Source organism: Lissotriton vulgaris, chromosome 1_2, assembly GCF_964263255.1.
Source record: "Lissotriton vulgaris chromosome 1_2, aLisVul1.2, whole genome shotgun sequence".
NCBI lineage: Eukaryota > Metazoa > Chordata > Amphibia > Caudata > Salamandridae > Lissotriton > Lissotriton vulgaris.
The window spans coordinates 229,845,005-229,860,793 of NC_141686.1; the positions used below are offsets into that span (position 1 = coordinate 229,845,005).

General features: G+C 43.8%; 1 protein-coding gene across 1 annotated transcript in view; it reads right to left on the reverse strand.

Annotated features, from left to right (window-relative positions):
- Positions 1-15,789, reverse strand: part of LOC147736399 (neutral amino acid transporter 9-like) — a 418,993-nt gene that overhangs the window by 144,109 nt on the left and 259,095 nt on the right. The gene's annotated exons all lie outside the window — the stretch shown is intronic.

A 15,789-nucleotide genomic window follows, 5' to 3' on the forward strand; every position in this document is an offset into this window, starting at 1 on the left:
ACCTCTTGTTGCAACAGGGATGGAGACAGAGAATTTTTAGCACTCATATCATAGAATAATGTGACTGGAGTCCACAATTCTCTTCGTTTAGTAGCTAAAATCAAGGGATAAACAAAAGTTGTGTCCAATCTATGATTATAGCAGATAGCATACCACCAAGCCTGATAAGATATTATTGTAAAATCTTTCAAATTTTTGATAATTTGTTAAAATGCCACTGCCAACAGTAAGTCAATTAATCTAACCTTGAACTTACAATGATCCCAAATGGGGGAAATATTCCCAGGAAAATGTGAGAAATAGAGAAGGAATGAGTGGAAGAAAAAATCTTGTTCTTTGAGACCAAACTTGCACCCAAAAACTATGCACAAGGGGACAATTGAAAAGTATGTGAAAGAGATCTGCGCATGGTGAGGAGCAGGACCAACATTTGTCAGTGAGGTCTGGGTATTGTTTGCTAAGAATGAGTGGTGGTAATAATAAACGATTATAAATACAAAATAGTGTCTGAATTGTATTAGCAGCTCTGGAGGATTTACGAATCTTCAAACACAAATTGTCCCACAACTCAATAGGCCGAAAAAACCTAAATCCTTCTCCCAGGCTTCTTCTAATGTGGTTTTCGTGCGGGGTAAGGATGAAGATTGAAGAAATGCGTAAATTGTTGAAGCTTTAGAATGTTTAAGAAGTGAAGATCGTAATGTAGTAATATCAGAGGGCATGTGACCTGCTGGAGGTGAGGAAGTGCAAAAAGAATCATAAGCATGTTGTAGTGCAAGTGTCAATAACGAGTATTTAGCTCGGAAAGTGGGAGGTAAATTAAAGGAAGTGGCGACTATTTCAAAAGGGATGATCTGATTATGATAGAATAATTGGTGCACCCAAATAAGGCCATGCGATCTCAAGGATTTCCAGAAAATCGACTTATTGTTAATTAAAATGGATGTGTTGTGCCAAATAGGCTGATCGAAAAAGGATAAAATGGGAAAACTAGGAAGGATTTTAGAAGTATATTTAAGAATGGGAGTAGATAAAGATTGAGGCTTACGAGAGAACATAAGATATTCCTTGAAAGAAAAAGGAGATATGAAAGACCGTTCTAAGGCCAAACAGAGAGGAGAGGACGATGTGGAATCCGAAATCCAATTTGACACTTGGTTTAATACAAAGGATTTATGGTAAAGGGAAAAGTTCGGAAAATTCACCCCACCGTCTCTTTTAAGATGCATTAATTTGGATTAAGACATACAGGACTTTTTATGTCCCCACAAAAAGGAAGACAAAATGGAATTAATTCTCCTAAAGTATTTCAAGGGTATAGCAAGTGGTATATTGGATACTGTGAATAAGACAATAGGAGAAAGCATCATCTTGGTTGTGTCCAATCTCCCGCACCACGACAGATATAGAGGATGCCATTTGGTAGTGAGAGTAGTCAATTTTTGTAAACAATCCTCCATACACCTAGTTACTGTACCCGAAAGAGAAGATGTAAAATTAAGTCCCAAATGTTTGATATAATTGGGACTACTAGTAAAACCCGAAGCAGAAAAGTTGCCTTTGAAAGTAACTTTAGTAAGGGGTAAGATTTCGCATTTGTCTTTATTTAATTTGTAGCCAGATAAATTTGTAGCCAGATACTTGTGCAAAAGAATTAACCTCATCCAAAAATTGAGGAAGGGATGTGTCCGGTTGATGAGAGGAATAATAATACATCGTCAGCATATGCTGCCATCTTAATGTCAGACTCAAGAAAATTAAAACCATGTATTTTATCATTTTGACGAATTCTCAATAACAAAAATTCTAGAGCAAGATTAAACAAAAAAGGCGAAAGTGGGCAACCCTGTCTCACCCCTCTATTGAGGGAAAAGTACAGAAAGTTAAAGTTAATTAGTGACTTGTTGAGCTTTCTTCCGTTTGCGAGAAACATAGCTAATAAGAAAGTCTCTAGCTGTTGCTTTAAAAGCATCCCATACTACAGAGAATTGAACTTCATCCGAGTGATTGAACACAAAATATTAATGAAAAAAGGATGTAAAGGAAGAAACAAATTGTGAGTTGAGAAGGAGAGCATTATTAAAGCGCCATTTTTTAATGGAAGTAGGTTTTTGCAAAACATCCAAATTAATAGAGACTGGGGCATGATCAGAAATTAAGATTGAACCAATATCCGAAGAAATAAGGGACTGGGTAAGGTGATGTGAAATAAAAAAGTAATCCAAACGGGATTGAGTTTGACGAGGGGGAGAGAAGAAAGAGTATTCTCGTAAAGTGGGATTGCAGAGTCTCCATGCATCAACAAGCTTATATTGTGTAATGAGTCGTGTAAAAGATTTTTTTGACTTATGAGGGATGTATGCACTAGATGAGTGTATAACCAAAAAAGGGTCAAAAACATTGTTCCAGTCACCCACAAGAATGAAATTATCAATGTAATGTTGGGTAATCAGCAGTGCTAAGCAGGTCCAAAATTAGGGATCACCAACCGTTGGAGCATAAACATTTAAAATGGAAATGGGGACATTATCTAAAATAAAATTCACTAATACCCATCTACCTGAAGAATCTGTATAATGCGTTATTGACTTGATCGGAAGAGATTTTCTAAACAAAACCAAGACTCTGTTACGCTTACCATCACCTGGGGAAAAATATACTTCACCTACCCAACCCCTCTTTAGTTTAACAGATTAGTCAGCTGATAAATGTAATTCTTGTATGCAGGCTATATCTGCGTTTAGCTTGGCTAGGTGAGAGAATACTCTCTGTTGTTTAATTAGTGAATGCAAACCTTTAACATTCCAAGATAATATTTTTAAAGGCATACAGTAAGTTTAAAAAAAATAGCAGAAAACCAGTTGAGGAACAAATTTGAAGAATAGAAAGAATTAAGGCATATAAGCATGTGAAGAAGAACCAACAAAAATGAAAAAGAATATTTTCATGGAAAACAGCGAAGTAAAAACTAGTTATATGATAAATAAAAAAACTTAGAAGAAAAGAAAAAAAATAAAGGAGAATAGTAAGCGAATATGAAAAGAAATGAGAAAACTGGAGCAATAGAGAGACAACGAAATTGAGATAAAAAACAATGTAGCAAGAAGAGAATTGAGAGCTTGACAAACACGAAAAGAATAAGGAAAGAAATATGAGAACAAAGTAATATAATGAGAAGAATGAACAACATACATAATGAGGAAAACATACAAAGGGGAGGGAGAATGGAGGCCACATAGAACAATGACGGGTCCTAAGCTCCAAAGGGAAGGCAGGGAAGGAAGACGACCGCAGCGGACTCCAAGGACACAAGGATGGGGTATAACGTGGAAGAAGTTAATCTGTATAAAAGGGGAAAAAGGGTAATTTTTAACAGTAAGACTTATAAAAAATAACGTAAACAGATAACCAGAAAAACATTCTAAACATAACAGTCATATAGAACAATATAGAGCATAAGAAAGATGTAATAATACAAAATTAGCATGTAAAGATAATCATTTAGAACTAGAGAAAGCAGTAGTATCCATTGTAGAATCACTGTGAGAGTAAAGGAAGCTCTTCAGTTTTAATGGATCCTCGTAGGTAGTGGTATTGTTGTTGAAGGTCACTTTGGAAAGGCAGGGATCAAAAAGTCCATATCTCGCTCCCATAGAACGCAGCTGTGGTCTAAGTGAAAGAAACTCTTTACGACGATCAGCAGTGGATTTTGCATAGTCCTGCGAGAAGAAAAGGCGATTTCCAGACCAAGTAATTCGAGGCATAGCTTTGGCTGCTGATAAAACTGTAAGTAAATCTGTATATTCGAGGAAGTAGAGGAGGACACCTCTTGGCTTTTTAACAGTAGAGGCAGATAACCCAGTGGGAGGAGGACCCAAGCGATACGCTCTTTGTATGTTAAGGTTGGTACCATCCGGTAACTGAAGAATTTTTGGTAAGAAAGACTTGAAGAAAGCAAGGGCATCAGAACCTTCTGAATTTTCCGCAAGGCCATAGATATGGAGATTATTTCTCCTGTTCCTGTTTTCCAAGTTTTCAATTTGTTTATGAAGTGCTGAAACTTGTGCACAGAGCGGGTCAACTTTGGCAACAGAGGAGGTAAGATTGTCAACGTTCTGCTCCAGAAGAGTCACACGGCCATCAATATTCAACCATTTGTCAGATAACGGCTGAAGAGTAGATTTAGTTACCTCAAGAGTAGTTTTAGTCTCCTCAATGAAGGGGCACAGGGCCCTAATTTCCTCTAAAATGATATCCATTGTCACTGTTGAAGAGTGTTTGGGAGGAGAAGGCGGATCCTTTTTCAGTCTTTTAATTGAACATTTAGTAGTTCCACTCGTTTGTGGAGCTGAAGGAGAAGAAGAGGAGCCTTTAGAAGAGGAGCCTATGGAGTCATCCATCTCGAGACACTGAAATCAAGAACTTGTATGGAGGAGAAATTTACGTGGAGTTGGAGAAGGCTTACGTAGATCCTTGGACAGTCTACCCATAGAGAATTGAATAAATAGATGAATGTAGGGAAAAACTGAACAGTTAAACACACGTGCAACTAGAGTATACTAGAACAGGTATGCGAGTAACAGAGCTGTCTACTATGGATAAAAACCTAAGCATGAGTGGAGCATGACATCAAATAATGATACTGAGGAACTCAGGCAAAGGTGCCACCAAAATAGAGTTAGTGAATTTAAAAGCAACTCCTGCAAGAAGGAAGTATCATCTCACAGATGTCAAAAAGAAGCAAAAACCCTCACAATGTAGGATAGCATCAAAAACATTCGAATACAATAAAACTTAATGCAGTGAAAGAGAATTAATACTGTGTGAGTCACAAAAAGAGGTCAGTTAAATACATGCCAGCCGATATAAAAGAGTAAAGCACTTCATAAGAAGAACACATAATAAGGCAAGTTATTCTGTTAGGCTTAAAAAACATAAAAATAGCAGTAATGGCATAGATAACTTTGAAAACAAATATGCACTGTAAGGTAACAGCAAAATAACCATCATGACAGGAAAATTACTGTAGGCATAATAACTTAGCAGTTCTTGAGAAGTATATGTTGAAGAAAAATGAGCATTGTCAGTGAGGAGGAAATGAACAACAAGCTTTTAGTTCAGGAAAAAGCACAACCTCATAGAAGCTGGGTATTAAATTGCGTCAGCGATGAAGAGAAAATGACTGCAGCATCTCCAATCAATAATGTCCAGAAGTCATGAGGAAAGCGCTAAATTCAGTAGATCCATAATAGTGGTGTAAAAGAAGGAGTGAGGCATATTGATGCGCAAGAAGGACAATGAGGCAGCATTAAGTAATTTTGTAAAGCTTCAGTATAATGTAGAGCTGCTAGGAGCAGGACTCCGTCGGCAGGTCTACAAAATGGAGGCTGCAACTTCAAGACTGATACCCATTTGTGAAGTGAAATTAAGCACCATTCAAAGAGCATGAGAGTCAACTAGCGCTTGTTTCATAAAAAAGGGCAACTGCAGTAGAACCGAGTGGCAGGCTACGTCAGCACTGCGAAAATAGTGACTGCTGCGTCGTGAAGAGAAAGCAACCAAAGTGCTTGACGAACGCGCTAAGTGCAACGAGGTTGTTGTATTGAGGCAAGTGAGCGAGGCATGGCTATGTGCAGACAGGAGAGCAAAGCGACATCAAGAAAAATCTGCCAGCTTGGTATCAGCGCGGAACCGCTAGGAGCAGAGCTCCGTCAGCGAATCCCCAAAATGGCGGCCACTGCACCAAATATCAGCGCGACACTCACATGATAGCAAAAAGTCCTTAAAACACTATGGCTGCTAAGGCAATTCCCCTCCTGTGCTGGGAATTGCACTTTTGCTGGTGTCATGACGAGCTCAGCTCGTCATGAGCACAGCTCCAGGCTACCTCATGACGAGCTGAGCTCGTCATGAGCATGGAAGGGGTTAAGAGGGTACAGCAGGTTGACCAAGTTGGCCCCTTTAAGTCACCACATCTTCCGACATCGAATTTTGTGACAATTGATGCGAATGACGCAGATAGGAGTCATGCCGGGTCCTCCGCTCTCCGCGCCTCCTGGGAGAGCTACAGAAAAGCCGCCATCATCATCGGGCGCTAGCCACACCCCCGACACAGAATGCACTTACTACTTTTGGTATTCACAGAATGCACTTACTACTATTGGTATTCACAGAATGAACTTACTACTTTTGGTATTCACAGAAGATAGGATTTTATCTTAAGTCTGTCTTAAATCTGTCTTAAGTCTGTCTTAAGTCTGTCTTAAGTCTGTTTTAAGTTTGTCTTAAGACAAACTTAGGACAAAATCCTAACTTATGTGAATACCAGAAGTAGTAAGTTCATTCTGTGAATGCCAAAAGTAGTAAGTGCATTCTGTGAATACCAAAATAGTAGTACGTTTTGGATTGAGTCTTAAGTTCATTCTGTGAATCGGGCCCGAAGATTGTCCGGTGGAGGTAACTCCTGTGAGGGATCCTCCTTCAGCCAAGACTCCTCTAGCTGAGAATTTAACTTTTCTTCTGCAACGCAAGTGATTTTCCAAAAGCATGCAAATCTATTACATGCCAAAGATATACTACAAGGTTTTGTTACTTCCAGGTTGTGTAACACTCTCATACTGTTAGACCAAGTGAAAGCTGTGAATTACAAACACTATGGGGCATATGTACAAGCCCAATCGCCATGGACACGTCACTTTTTGTGACGTTCCCATGGCGATCAGGGCCTTGCCTATGTACAAGGCAGTGTTAAGCCACTTAATGTGTCTTAACGCTGCCCTGTACATAAGGCACCCTTTCACACTATGTTTAGCGTGAAAGGGGCATGCAGTGGGTGTTGTGGTGGGTGGCCCACCACAACACCCATTGTATTTGACGCTTCCCCCTATGTACAAGGGTTGCGTACATAGGAGGCAGCGCACATAGGAGGCAGCGCCAACATTAGGACCAGGAAAATCCTTGTCTGAACTTGGCGAAACAACGAGAAATGCATTATTTCTCCTCGTTTTTGCTTTTTCCATGTGTGCTGCTTTGTGCAGCACACATAGAAAAAGCAAAATGCCACGGTTTGTTTATGAACAGGAAGGAGTGCCTTCCTGTACATAAACAAACCTTTTAAAAAATGCAATTTTCTAACTTTCATGTGTGCTGCATGAAGCAGCACATATGAAGGTTACAACATGGCATTTTAGGATTGTTTATGTGTAGAAAGGAACACCTTCCTACACATAACCAATTCCCCCCTGCACACAGACACCCTCGCACCTGGTGCATGGGTACCTGCGTTGGCGCTAAGTTGTTAAACTTAGTGCTATCACAGGGGGAAATGCAAGGCTGCACCACATGCTTGTAAATATGGTGCAGCCTTGCGTTTCCGAAGTGGCGGAGAGTGTTGTTAAGCCCAGGAGGCTAACGACACGCTCTGTCACTTCATTGTACATAGCCCCCTTTATTTCACCATTTCCATCTGTCTTCATGTGCTAAGACATCCATCTTTTAACATTAGGCAAATCACATAATTTCCATTGGCCTTAATTAATATTCTTAAGGTGAACACTAGTTTTACATGTGGCATGTACCGCTCCATTTCATGTCAACATCTGGAATGGATGAGTGCAACACTCCCAATCTTTCGTGTTCCTGAGGAGCTTGTAACTCATACAGGATCAGAAACTCCTGTTACCAGCCTCCCTGGGAATAATGGACCACATGTAATGGGGGTCTAAGTGTAATCATGTGCTACTATGAGCAGCCAACAAAATTGGCAACAGCTCAGACCGCCCTTATCTCGGTTCCCCTGCCGCTCTGAGTAGTTGGGGGAATGTGGTTTTCCTATTACTGGAATTGCTGCTGGAAACACTATTGGGAAAACCCTGATGGGTCTGACACGTGCAGCATAGGCATTGGATGGGCTGCATCAACCCCCACCCTCCACACCATTCCTGAAGTGTCTGTTCTCTCAGTGGCACAAACTCCACCATGTCAAGAACTGCAGTGGAGAAGAAAATAGGTCCATAAATTACTCAATGCTGCTTTTGCTTTTTAAGGTGGGGTCAGGGGTGGGGTACAGTCTTCAAAATTCAAAGGAGGGACGGCAGGCCCACCCATGTGGCTATGGAATGGCAGACCAATTGTCGCTTTATTTTCCCTCAAGCCATCTCCCGTAATGCATGCAGGACTTACTTCAGGGCGAAAAAATGTAACCAGTGGGTCAAATAACTTTTAATTTGCCATATCATGCTGAAATTGAAAGCGCCTCAGCCTAAAGACAAAGCTTATATGGCTTCTACAATATTCTGCCACAGGTTCTCTTTAGGGAGTCACCAGAGCCCTAATCTGCATTTTACAATCATATTTTTAGAAGCCAGTAATGAAAGTCATAGATGTACTCTGGCCCCATGTTGTATCCCCTTCCGGTCACACCAGAGGGTATCACAGAGGAAGATAGATGCCTATGACAGATGTAGCTTTGACCTTGCCGCTGGACCATTGGCTGTGCACACCTTTCCACCAAGAAGGCACCAGATGCCACTCATATACGACAACTGTGAGTAATTTACCAGACTCAACATCCAGTTAGGACGTGATGCTCATCTCTTTTCACTGCATGCTCAAACGGCTTTCCTTGGTTGTGCCAAGATGCTGCCATCCCTGATGCGAATGGAGTCTAGATGACGATGCACACATAGATGAATCTAATCCAAAGTTCATACCACACTAAAAATGTACAGACACTAACAACCACTCCTAACTTTACACATCCCTTCTAAAGGTCGAAAGCAGCTATCTACTGAAGCCATGTTGGATAATGTCCTGCCACCACCCGGATAACAGCAACATGTAAAGTACAACAGTACATTCATCCACACAATTATGCATTCTCAAGCTTCTGCATCAAGAGACCTGCAGGATGTATATACTCTACTAGTAAGCAAGGAACCTGCTGCTGGTCTTCCTCATAACACTGCTATGAAAAGATGACTCACGCTCCTGAATTACCACAGACAACCTTTGCCAGGCCCACCACCACAGGTTAGTATTCAGCTTAGGGCTGGTCAGGCTACCTCTGAAATGCCTACCTCCCTGAATTGCCAGTGATTTTAACATGAATTGGACTTGCCCATTGAAAAAATAACGAACACACAAATAGGTCAGGAGTGCATATGCATATGGAAAAGTTGGAGTGACCTTCAGTCTTATATGTATAGGCATAAGGTTTCAAGTCATGAGCCTTACTTGTGAAGAGATCTAGCCAGTACATTTTACGATATGTTGGAAAGATGACAAGTTCATTCCATGTGGACAGCATTAGAAGAGATGATGTAGGGTACAGCTAGGATCTTATGATCTGCCTTGATGGGTGGCTAGTATAGTCATTTTGAGGCTGAGATTATGCCATTACATTGTTACAGATCAAAGAATAGCCAGGCAGCATTTTTTGGGTGCCCTCTGTAAATGATGTTGTATTAGTCAATCTGGAGAGCACCAAGCTAATTAACTATGAGATTTTGTGGGAAAACCTAGAGGGGGATCGCCACCTGCAAATGCTGCAGTTGTAAGAACATATTTGTTGTGGTTGTATTGATATGGGCACTGAAGGAGAGGTCTCTGTTAAACTGTAACCCAATAATGCATGTCTTGTATCTTATAAATTGGTACTTGAGATGGCCCTCTGGATTTTGCAGAGATAAATAGGGTTAATCACAGGTCTACCAGGTACTAAAGGAAGCACATGGGGACCACAAACACATCTGCTAAAAAATTAGGTAGGTGTTGTTGCATAATAAAAAGATTTTCTGTAATAGTGCAGGTATCTCCAGTAATATTCCTTTTAGACACTAATTCTGGAATCAGTAGATGCCTCACATCCACTTATGGATCAGGACGTCTACAAGCTTCTACTGCTCTGACATGGAATTTCCATGGACAATGGTGAAGAATGAGCTGTCAAATTTATAAATGAACGCCAAACATGCGGTCATTTATAATACATTGGCAGGCACCCTTGTCATGGCAGTTCCTTTCAATGCGTATTGCTGTTTGGTGCAGTACTGCGTCATCATGATGGCAGGGGGAGCATTATTTGTTTTTTACTATTCGTCTGGCTGATACGAACAGTAAAACAAAATGGCTACATGTTCACCCATCCTGATTGGGTGGGCGGATACATGTAGCCATTTCTCCAACGGCCCTGTGTCCAGACTGAGTAGTCAATGCAGTAACCAAACCAAAGGTTCAGCAACAGATAAATCGGGAAGGCGGACCGTCATGATGGGGATATGTACTGCCAACATTTAAATCTAGCCATAAGTCTCTTTTTTGGAAGCCAGGAATCTCCAGTGGCATGAAGCTGCAAGCTGCAGTAGATGAGGGCTCCACGTGGAGGGGTACCTCTTCCATTAGGAGCCTCTGAATAGGATTAAAGGCTGTAGAGAAGAATGTAGCGGGAGCTACAGCAAAGTCATGCTGACAGGCAATGCACCTTGAGCAGATCATCGACCGGATAGGTCCAAGTCTCCTTTCTTTTGGGCTGACAATATTTCCCAGGCTTGGATTCTGGCTGTTTTGGTATCTTTAGCACCACTTCCAAGGTCCAAGACTGGGAGCACACCATTTGTAGGGTAGAACTCACTTCACCCAGGGTCCAGGTGCAGCATTCAAGTTACTGGAGCATTTTGTGTCTCTTTAGCTCACAAGAGGAGGTCAGCCAACTAGCTCTTTGAGTTGCTCTGGTAGTCCTGGGTTCAAGGAACAAGGCAGTTCTCCAGCAGCAGGGAGTCCTCCAAGGGGTCAAGGCTGGCTTACAGCAGCAGGGCAGACTTCTGATGTACAAATCAGGCCGCAAGCAGCAGGGCAGTTCGCAGAAGTGCAGGGCAGACTTTCTGAGTGTCCGCCACAGGTTCAGGAGTGAACTGAAGAGTGGGTCTGATTGTCCTATTTTTTTTACTGGTGCTAGCTTTGAAGTGGAATCTTTCCCACACAGATGGTTCTGGAATTTCCTCCCTGCCCGGCTCCAAGGAGTCTGGGGTGACAAAAACCTAGTGTGAAGTACTTTGTGTGTTGTGGCAGCTTATTTGAAATATATGTGGGATAGATAACAGCTCTGCCCCACATATTGTGGCAGAATGACCTATCCTGCCAACATCTAGTCCTCCTTAGTCTACTGTTTGGAAAGAAGTCCACAAAAGCAAATTGTTACCTTAAATACAGTTGTGTGACCCAGCCATAAGCGTGGGCATAGTTCCAGAATAGATCTAAAACTTCATGAACTCTGCTCAGCAACTCCATCTCACCACAATTATGAAAACAGAATCCTCACATAGCCTTGGTAAAACAACAAGTAACATTATTACATACTAAAATGCATATAATCATCCCACAAACGAGAAAACAAAAATACAGCAAGCAGTGGGAGAGGTGATGGTTTTGATGTCCTCACTAACCTAGGTAGAGAACCAAGCAGATGCCTTAAACACATCCTTCTGAACAATTGATGGTGGTCCCATCCTCCTAGGTCCACAGTTATGGGCATTAAAAATACAATACCAACCAAACCCCCTACAAAGCATTATAGGACAATATTCTAGGGTGCAGTGAATATTATAGTATCCAATATCAAAACATATCTCAAGGGGCAGGCTCTCGGGCTCAGCTGAGAGCTAACATTATAATATTCACTAAACTCTAGAATCTCATCCCATAATGCTTTGCTGGGCCTTTAGTTGGCATTGTATATTTTTTTCCCATAACTTTGCTTGGGGTGGTCCCAGGAGGATGTGATCACCACAATCATTGAGCATGATATGCTCTTTGTGTTGAAGACACCTGCTTGGTCCTTCCCCTAGGCTGGGGGGACACACAAATCATCACCTCTCTCATTGATTGATATTTTTCAAAGCTCATTTTTGTGAATTGGTTACATGTTTTGAAGTATATAAAGTTAACATTGGTTTATTAAAGGAATGTGGTTACAGTATTCTATTCCAGAGATTTTGCACAAACTCTGTTGTCATGTATTAATAAAAGTTTTAAACAGAAATCTCACATACGTTTAATAAAAAAAACTATATCTGCATGCTAAAATACACATACCCATCTCACAAAAATAAAAATATAGCAAGCTGTGTTTTAATTAAACAATAAACAATACTATCTTTACATGCTAAAATGCATATAGTCATCTCACAAAAGTGAAAATGAAAAATAGCAACCAGTGAGCGACGTGATGATTTTGGGGTCCTTCCTAACCTAGGGGGAGGACCAAGCAGATGCCTTGAACACAAAGAGCACATCATGCTGAAATGATTCGGTACTGGTCCCTCGCGGCGGGATGCCTGGCTTTCACCTTGCGGATACCCTGCCGGGGTTATCTCACAGGGGAATACCAGGACGGGTTCCCTAAGCAAGCACTTAGAAACCGCTCGGTGATTTGCGCTATATAAATTCCTGTACATTTAACATTTACATTTACATTTACTGGTCCTATCCTCCTATGACCACCCCAAGCACAGGTATGGGCAAAAGTACAATCCCAACCAAAGGCCCTGCAAAGCATTATGGGATGATTTGTAGAGTGTAGTGTATGTATTATTGGCCCTCATTTATGAAACCCCTTGCACCATCGGAACGTCTTTTTTTGTGAAGTTCTGTGGCACAGAAGCCTGCGTGATATTTATAAGGCAGCACTAAGCCACTTTTTTTGGCTTAATGCTGCCAGATAAATATCAGTCCCTTTTAGGACCCATACCCTCCAGATCTTCCCCCGCCGCCCAACTACCCTAGACATGCAAGATCCCCACATTTGAAATCACCAAGAGATTCAGGTGGGGTAAAAAAGGCCATGTTTATTCACAACATTGTATAAACATGACAAGCAATAACATGCATATCTTTATTTACAAGTTACATTCATAACTACTTTTATGTGCATATCATGCTCCAACACCTTCCCAACCCTAAGGGAGGAACACCATCTGGTTCGCATCTCGCAACTGGGTACCCTACGCCAAGTGCTGTGCACCTGCCCCTTAGAGTGGTGGGTCCCGCCCTTCGATCCTTGTCTGCCATTACCGGGGTCCACCTCTCGACCGCCAGGCTGCCCCGGGTCGCCCGAGAGGCTCGAAATCTGTCGCCCTAGCCTCCCCAGCCGGTGGTCACTTCCTCCCAGTGGAGAGCTTGCCATATCCCCCCTCAGAGCTGGCCTATGGAGCCCGGCAGGCGGGCTCCCATCCATTTTGTTTAGCCACTAGTTACTGATCGCAGGTCTCTTCTCCGCAGAACGCCCCTCAAACCATTTATCTAAGGGCCGGGTGGGTGGGAGTTTCGGAAAGCCGGCCAGGGGCACAAGAATGGCCGGGTGCCGGCGTGAGCAGTCAGGTATCCAGGAGTGATAGCGGGAACAGAGACCCCAGTCACAGGGAGTTGACCCTAAATAGGCCCAGAGTCTCCACCCCCTGTCCCCCAGGTCACGCGATATCGCCGGACCGGAAATGGGTCGGCCGGACGCCGATTGGGCCGTCCGCCCAACTAACCACAAGAGACCAGGGGCGGGCAGGGTCCGGAGAGACCGGGGCCTAAGTGCGCGTGGCGTGATTCTCCACGCTTGTCATAGGACCCGTACCCTCCAGATCTTTCCCCGACGCCCAACTACCCTAGACATGCAAGATCCCCACATTTGAAATCAACAAGAGATTCAGGTGGGGTAAAAAAGGCAATGTTTATTCACAACATTGTATAAACATGACAAGCAATAACATGCATATCTTTATTTACAAGTTACATTCATAACTACTTTTATGAGCATATCATGCTCCAAAACCTTCCCAACCCTAAGGGAGGAACACCATCTGGTTTGCATCTTGTAACTGGGTACCCTACGCCAAGTGCTGTGCACCTGCCCCTTAGAGTGGTGGGTCCCGCCCTTCCATCCTTGTCTGCCATTACCGGGGCCCACCTCTCGACCACCAGGCTGCCCAGGGTCGCCCGGGAGGCTCGAAATCTGTCGCCCTAGCCTCCCCAGACGGTGATCACTTCCTCCCAGTGGAGAGCTTGCCATATCCCCCCTCAGAGCTGGCCTATGGAGCCCAGCAGGCGGGCTCCCATCCATTTTGTTTAGCCACTAGTTACTGATCGCAGGTCTCTTCTCCGCCACAAGGGTGGCCAAGGCCCACAGGTCAGACACCCTCCCCCCCTGCGTTCAGAATAAATGACCAAAGTTCTAGGATAAAAGTATCAGTTCCAAAATCTGACAAATGTACCCCGTCCTGGTGGTACATCGCTTCTCCGGAAATCATCCGGTGCTGGAGGTAGCGCAAGCGGCCCTTCACTGAGCACAACCTTGCTAGTTCACCGTTCAATCGCCTCACCGAGATGTTCAAAGATCTAGGACGCACTCCTGGGCCCCATGCCCTACGTGATATCATGCCAGACCAGACTATTTTCGTTGATGGGAACTCATGTCCCAGCCAGGCAAACTCTGCTAGTAGGGCCTCCTTGACAGCCAAGCGTCCTCTGTCGACCATGTCGTTGCCTCCCAAGTGCAAAGTAATCCAATCCGGCGATTTGTGCTCTCGTGCCCTGAGCTCCTCGATGATCCACCTCAAGTGTCGGATACGCATCCCTCCAACGCCAAGCCATACGAAGTCGGTCTCGCCCAATGCGGCCAGTTTCACCACCTCTCTTCGCTGCAAGCGCACCGCCGCGCGACGCATGAAAGAGTGCCCGAGTACCCATACCACTGAAGCGGGCATACTAATCAGAAAGGAGAGAGATGAAGTCGTTAGACACTGCACACATATGTTTTACAACAATTCAGGCCGTACATATCGCTTATAGCAGTCAGAGGTCCAGCGACCAACGATTTCAGCATGTTGGGGGTGAGACCTGCCCCTGCCGCCAAAGTTGAGGCGCCAATCCTAAAGGAATGAGAAGAATAGCCCACTGCTCCCAGGCCCAGGTTCCCCAGAGCCAACCCAATACTGCCTTAAACTGATATTGGGACAGGCAATCCCCATTCTCATGGACGAAAAGAGCCAACCCCCCCCCCTGCTGGGCATCGGGCCAGGTACGCCTGCATGCGGGATACGGGGCCAGCAGCTATCCACGGGGCTGGCAGCAAATGGATGGTGACCTCCTTTCCTGTTTGGTCTGTCTTGGACCGTCCCAACCACACTACAAGGCCCCCCGGGGAAATGGAGATATCCTTGAACTGCAAGCCCCCCCCCATGGTCTACCCTGGAGGCCCCAACTATCTCACCCAGGCGAAAGGCCCCGTAGAAGGCCAGGCAGAAGGCCGCCCCCATCATGGTTCCCTCGAACGGTGACTGGCAAATAACAGGCAGTACCCCCAAAATATCAATCAAGGTCAGGAGATCCAAAGGCCTACGACATTCCCGCCGTGGCCCGTCTAATCGGGCCCATCCTGCTAAGGCCTTCCTGACCAAGAATGAAGCTCCAGGGTCCCGTTCCCCCGCCAGTTTAGCAAAGAAGCCTATCACTGCTTGGGAGGCCCTAGCATAGGACACTGTTTTGCCCTGATCCAGCAGAACCTGTAAAAAGGCATACATCGTTTCGGTAGAAAAGATCCTCGCATTTCCTATCAGCTCCACAAATGATCTATACACATTAAACAGTGACTGATAGACACGTTTGGTGCGATCACTCAGAGCGGCACCTACCAGCCCCACTAAAGCGGGGCTCCAATTTTCCACAGTGACGTAGGGAACATTGTCATGCGCTCTTCCGCCTGCGGGTGGAACCTCCGGAAGTCCTGCAACTTGGAACGAGACAAAG